Source organism: Aythya marila, assembly GCF_965140915.1.
Source record: "Aythya marila genome assembly, chromosome: 18".
Taxonomy (NCBI): Eukaryota; Metazoa; Chordata; class Aves; order Anseriformes; family Anatidae; genus Aythya; species Aythya marila.
Window position 1 is genome coordinate 2,711,333 of NC_139059.1, and position 7,263 is coordinate 2,718,595.

The following is a 7,263-nucleotide window of genomic DNA, read 5'->3' on the forward strand; positions in this document are numbered from 1 at the left end:
GCAGACCTCACTCCTTTCACCAGGAAATCTCTTTTCTATCACAGCCAGGTGACAGGGTCCATTTGGAGGCCTTTGAATGATGCAAACAATAACAAAATCCCAGCGAACTTCCCCCAATCCTGTCCCAGAGTGACAGGGTATGGCGAGGGGAAGCCGGGTGCATGGGGGGGTCAGGGAAGCAGAGGGAAGGACGAGGCGTGACATCTCCATGGGGCAATTGCACTGCTGAGGCTGGACTGGGTTTTTCCTTTCCTTGGAGCATCTCCAGCCGTGGCTGCTCCTTCCAAAAGCACTTGTACCGTGTTTTTTTTAAGTAACTGCCCCCGACCTGCCTGCTAGCACGGGGCTGGTGGGTTGTTCTGGGTGCTCTTTGGTGCTTCCCATGCCAGGCAGCTGGAGCTGGCTCCATCCTCTCCTGCACAAGGAGGAGAAGGGCAGAGACCCACAAAGCCCCCACGGGGAGCTGGTTGGGACTGAGGCTTCGTGTGGGCCCCCAGGGAAGGGGGACGGGGCTGGTGCCATCGCCAGCACCACATCAGGACTTCCAGGAGCTGGGCCGTGGCCAGCACTTGGAGAAAAGGGGTCTGTCCCCAGCACAAAGCCGGGCTCAGCTGGCAGCGAGGAACAAACAAAAGTGCTCGAAAAGTTCATGAGCACTTAACATTTTCATCAGGAAAAAAAAAAAAAAAAAAAAAAAAAAAGGACAAGAGGACAAGAGTGTGATTTCCTAGAAGCAAGCAGGCTTCCTGAACGTTCCCTTCAGAGGTCACCCCCGCCTCCCTCCCTCCCCTGCCCTGAGCTGAGGGGCTGGGGGACAAACCTCAAACCTCCCCCTGCAGCTGCCATTGAGGCACCCCCGAGTGACATCAAGGAGCAGCCCACATCTTCGGGTTAGGTGAGAAAGGTGGGGCTGGCCTGAAATTTTCAAATTTCAAGGCACTTCAGGAAAAGCAGCAACGAAAGCTTCAAAATATCAATGAGCCAAACTTGTACGGAGGAGGGTAGGGCTGAGAGATGCTACGCAAAGGGTTGGTGTCCTGCAGGACATCTCAAGACCTCATGGCTCGGCTGAGCATTAAACATCCTTTTTTCAGGGCATCCCTGGTACAAGTAAAAGAAAGTATAAAGAAAACAGGATATGGATAAAATAAAACAAAATATAAATGAAATAAAACAAAGCAAGATCGAAATGAGATGAAACGAAATGCCATGAAATGAATGAAATTAAAATAAAATAAAATAAAATAAAATAAAAATAAAATAAAATAAAATAAAATAATAAAATAAAATAAAATAAAATAATAAAATAAAATAAAATAAAATAAAATAAAATAAAATAAAATAAAATAAAATAAAATAAAATAAGCCCTGAAGCCCCCAGGAGGCTCCGTCCCAGCGAGCACAGCTGCCCGCAGCTGGCCGCCCCATGCAGAGCCAGCTGTTCCTGCAGCACGGGGAATGAGGCAAGGCAGATGCTGGCAGCCCCCAAAGCGTGGAGGCCAAGCCGCTTTTTCCATTCACCGGAGACAAAAGAGGAAATGGGGCTTGGATTGCTGCCCCCTGAGCGGGCTGCAGCGGGTCCTCGGCTCAGCCGGCCTGGGTTGTGCTCCCCAACGAGTGCCAGGACGTCCAGTCGAGCATCACTGAGAGTATTTCATTTTTAAGGCATGAATTAGGATGCACGTGAAAGCCAAGAAGACCGTTCCTTCCCTTGCCTTGGTGCTCCTTAACTCCCCGCAGCATCTCTGCACCCTCCCGAGGCTTCAGGCTGAAGCTGCTCTGCAGCCCTTCAGCACCAGATGGATAAAATATCAGGCAGAAGGCTCTGTGTGGCTGTGACAGCAGCCAAACCCAACAAAATATTTACTTCAAAGCAGGCAGAGGGATAACTTGTCCAGCTGGAAAAAGCAGGAAACGTTTTTTAAAAAGAGGGAGAGGATTGTGTAAGGCATGATGTTTTAATTAAATCATGCTTTAATGATAACAGGAGTTCACGAACTTGTGTTCCAGGCAGAATGCAAGTGTCCGTCTGTCCGTGTGCCTCCCCGTGTCCTGCCACAGGAATCGGGCAGTGCTTTGTGGATGGGCGAGGAGGGAACGGGGCTGGGCAGGAGCTGAGCACCTGGGTATCTGTGGTCACAGGGACTGGATACGTTCCCTCCCACAGGCCTTTCTGCTTTTCCAAATTAATTTTGGCTATTTGGAATTATCCAGAGTCATCTAGACCTGCAAGTATTGTGTCCCTGGGCAAGCCTGGGATCAGGTGAGGACAGTCGGATGGATTTCAGCACAGACACCAAAGGCAGATCCTTCCCATGGGCTTGGGGCTTGCAGGAGCAGGTTTTTTCTCTTGGTTCTTCACCCAGGAAGCGTGGATGATGCCATAAGGACAGAGTTAAAAGGGTCTTTTTTAAGGTTTCTTCAGCTATTTAAGTAAGTCCCACGTCCACGGACAGGCTGAAAGGCAAGGTCTGCACTGGGCTGTTGGAAACAACCCTTATGTTGCCAGTCCCAGCATCCATTTATTTAAATGGTTATTTATTTAAAACTATATTTTAACCTCAAAGCAAGGGCTGTGGGACATGAGGACTCGAGGCAGAGCTCTGCTGGGTTTGGCCTCACCTGAGGCAGCTGAGGACATCCACTCGCTGGCGCTGGCTGCTGGCAGGGGCCACAGCTCCTTCCACCCACGCGCCTCGCTTTTCTTTGGCCTCATTGTGAGAAATTCATTTCATGTTCTAAATGCAAATCCTCTGAAGGGCTTTCAGGATGCTAAGTAGGAATTCAGAAAGAAGAACACAAAGAAGCAAGGTTTTTTTTATTATTTTTTTTAATTTTTTTTTGCTTTAATCTGAAAAATAACTGGCCTTAAAACCACCACATTTTTCTCCTCTCGGGGTAGGACAGAAAACTCTTGGCAGCGTTTTGCAGCACAGCCATGCTACCCCCAGCTGAGGAACCCGTCCCATCCCTCTGCATCTCACACCAGGATTTGTATTTGCTGGTCACAAGAGACCAAAAAGCAAGAGATGGGCAAAAGCAAGAAGTGGTGCCTGCTCTGTCCTTGTTCTCCTGCCTTCAGAGGACCCATCGGGGGGACAGAGGGTGGTCCTTGGTCTCTAGGGACCCCATTAAGCTGCTGTTGACTGAGTGCTTCATTAATTTTTAACATGAAAATCCAAGAAGGGAAAACCAGGAAAGAATGAATTTCTGGGAAGAAATCTCCCTTTTTTGGTTACAAAGTGGGCTTGGGCTAAGTGGCAGAGTGGCACAGGATACGGTTTGCCAACGATATCAGCGCCTTTCAAAATCATCCATTCGAGTGAAACATGGTCAATAATTTACTAGAAATGCAATGTTTACAGCAGAAGCCCTCCAGCCAGTGCTTGGCTGAAAACAAATCTTTCTTCGGGCCTCCAGATGACTGATCTCCTGATCGTACCTCCCCTGTTCTGCCTTTCCTAGAAAGGGAACAGTGCCAATGGCTAGGCGAAAACACCGCCTTGCCATTTCCAGCTGCATCTCCTCAGCTGCAGGTGCCTAAAAAGTGCTCCCATAAGCAAGGACGAGCACAACATAGGGAAAACATGTTTGGTCCAGCCTGGGAGTGAGCAAACGCAGAGGTGGGAGGCTCTGAGGCCAGGCACTGTCCTCGCTCAGCCCCAACACCTCTGGTCCTGCACCCTGTGGTTTATTAACAGGAGGTGATAAAAGCCGAAGGAGCACAATGCCGGGGGAGCTGTGGGAGCAGGGAACGAGGGCAGCAGATGAGAGGAGCAGGAGCAGGGGTCGGAAGAGGCTCTGCTCACGGGGGAAAGGCTGTTGGGACCACAGCAGTGGATGTCCGGACAGCTGCATGCTTGCAGCAGTGGGAAAAGCGCTCAGCTTTTCACTTCTCTCAAAATAAAATAGGTTTTGTTCTTTTTTTTTTTTTTTTTTCCTTTTTCTTTTTCTTTTTTTTTTTTTTTTCATGTAAAAAAATTTTGCACAATGGGGTTCCGAGAAACGAGATGCGGGCCTTTTCTTCCCTTTCCTGGAACTGCCCCTGTGAATCACTTGGCTGCGACCCGGGGGGTGCAGCGGCCCCGGGCTGCTCCCAGCATCTCCATTCGCGCTGTGCCACCTCCTGGGGACACGGCGGCGGTGCAGGGCTGCCGAGCCGTCCCGACACGGTGCCGAGCACCTTCGGAGACATTCCTGCTGTCCCAGCCCTGCTCATAGCCTTCCCCGTGCCCCCTGGAGCCCCTCGCCCCCGTGGCCGAGCCCCCGGCCGCAGGGCGCAGCAGCCGCCCCCATCCCGCAGCCGTGGGCAGGGGCGAGGTGCTCGAGATGCTGCAGGGGGATGGAGCTTGGGAGCGGTGCTGGGTTAAATGTGCACTGTGCACGCTGCAAAAGGGATGATTTGGGGTAAGGTCTGGGACTTGGGGCAGGAAAAAGGGCTGTTCTGCTATCTTTTAGCAAGAAATGTGAGGGGTCCCTCCGTGTGCGTGCGGCACCGCTAAATGTGGAGTTCTGGTGACTGCTCGCTCGCGCTGGTGTACAAGCTGGGTGCTGGGACCCATCTGCTTGGGCACACTGTGAGCAGATCCCCTAGGGACAGTTCTCCCTGTGCTCACCATCAGGACATGCTCCAGTGGCCTCCTGCAGTGTGCTGCTCGTTTTGGGATGGCTTTGTCACCCAGACCCTAATGGGATGTGCCACCCGCCACACATCATTTTGATGGCTCCTAGGGAGGCAGAACGAATGAGAAATTATGGCAATGAAGGACTGATTCATGCACAGTCTGTGAAAGATTTAGGACTCTGATACACAACCACCTCCTACCCTAATTTCCCAGCCAGGAGCATTGCCCAGGGTGCTGGCAACACCCTCACCTCATGGCTGCGAGCATCAGCAGAGGGGGAACACTCAGCTCTGTGGGCTGCAGGGGCAGGAGGAGAGGTGGTGAGGATTGTAAGGACTGGGCTGTGTCTGAGGACAACCCGTCGATAAAGCTGCATCACGTTGATAAAGCTGCATCACTCAGCTGAAGTGCTGAAGGTGGCACCGCTGCCTCTCCTAGGAGCGAGCAGTCCGTGCTGCACTGCTCTGCTCCCCACCAGTGGCTTTTGGTGGATGTGAGGCTCTGCAGGTGGGAAGGGGGAGCTCCAAGTGCTGGACCACAGAAGCTGTGGACGTGGCCAGTGTCCCCAGAGCTGCAGCAGCCACCAGCAGCAGGGATATTCACTTCTTCCACACGGCAAACCTTCCCCCAGGGGTTTTGTTTGCTCAGTACGTGCCCAGACCTCACCAGCAGTGCCAGCCCTGATCTGGGGGGGCAGATGGAGCCTGAGACCCCCCTCTGCCAGCAGAGGGAACGAGAAGGGTTCTCCTGCCTCCCCATCGAGCCCTGCCAGCTGCTGTGATGCCAGGAGCTGTGGTGGTCCTGAAGGTCCAATATTTGCAGCCAGAGGCACACACCTGGGGGATAAAGGTGCTTCTGTCATTTTCCTTAAATCTCACCCTCCCAAATGTATGCCCACGCCCTCACTGCTTTGCCAGTGGCTGAAGCAAACAAACAAATAAATAAATAAATAAATAGTGTGTTTATTCAAAGGAAACAGGCCAGGGAAGTGCCTTTTCCCATGCACAAGGGCAGGGTGGCCAGGTCCCCAGCAGGACAGCGGGGACAAACAGCCCGGTGGTGCAGGGTGAGAGCCGCAGCGCAGTGGTGGCCCCAGCTGCCCAAGCCTCGCTCCTCGCTGCTGTTCTCGTTTATAAATAGAAAGGCAGTTGGTTATTATTAGAGCTCGTTGAGTGGGTCTGGAGAGAACTGCAGCAAACCCTTCCAAAGGAGCTGCTTTCCTGTCCAGCAGAGCTCCTGGGGTCACGCCCGGAGGAGGAGAGCTCCAGGAGCACCACGAGACACAGCACCAGCTGTGGTGCTCTCAGCACAGCTGGGGCTGGTGTGGTGCCACCCAAAGGATGCTCTGTCCCCACCCTGCTCCGTGAATAAGTTCTTTCCTACAATGGAACAGGAGAGCAGCAGAGAAGCTCAGGCCATTTACTCCAGCACCTTCCCCGGGATCCCAGAGGACAGCTCCCGCACCATCACGCCGCCCCGATGTGCTCCAAGAAGCCCTTTCCCAACCCAGGTGGGTGGTACAAGGACACCTCATCACATCTTCACGCTGCCCCATGACCTCTGTGGGACCATGGGCAGGTGCAGGAAGAGGAGAATGCACACCACAAACACCCAGGAGGTGTCTCGATTTTTGGGGCTCCAGCAGAACCCCCGTCAGGTACGTTGGGGTGGCTTTTGTGTGTCATCCTCATGCGCTGCCCCAGCCACCCTCCCAGAGAGCAGAGAGCTCAGGGTGTGCCTGGGGGCTCTCAGCCAAGAGATATTTCTGGGCTTTTGTCCTTAAGTCCCGGGGGATGAAATCTTTCAACAGCATTTAGCATCGGAGAGATGCGCCCAGGCACATCACGGGCTGTCTTATCATGTCTGAGCTGCTCTGTTCCACCTGATTGCAGACATTATACAGATTATTATATAAATTAAATCTCTTTTCTTGTCTGTTACTGTTGGAAACCACATTCTTCTTGTATCTGTACATTATATCCTTCTACAACCTGTCCCTACATCTACAAAACTGCACCCAGTGATGCACGAAGATTCAGGACTGAAAACATTTTGTTAGTGACCGTCCTTTACAGCAGGGCTGGGAGAAAAGAAAAACAAAATACGCTTGCTCAATATTTTTTAAAATAAGATTTGAAAGGAAAGCATGAGAAGTATCTATCTGGTTTTAATTTCAAATGAAAAAAAAATATATGGCTATTAATACATGTCAATACTGTACTGCTCTAAGAAGAAAGTATAGATAAAATCTGCATGCTTTAATGCCTTAATGAGGCTCAGGAAAAAAAAAAATATATTCAAAAGCAAATATTTGGGAATCTCTAGGTAATCTGTTCCATTTATCATGTTTTGGCAATCAGAAAGTCAAACTGAGGTTAGCATAATGAAGAAAATCAAACAGGCCCTTTTTCCCTGCTGCTCTAAAATCACAGAAGCATCCAGACAGGGAAAAAGAAAAAAAAAAAAGAAAAAAAAAGAAAAAAAGAAAAAGAAAAAGAAAAAAAAAGGAACAGAAAGGAAAGAAAAAAGAACTTCTGCCCTGCTGTCCTGCTGTCAGTGCGCAGGGAGTCTAATTGCCAAGGTTTCTACCTGCACGTCTGAGCAGGCTGTGCGAGAGGACAGGAACTTTTTAATCACA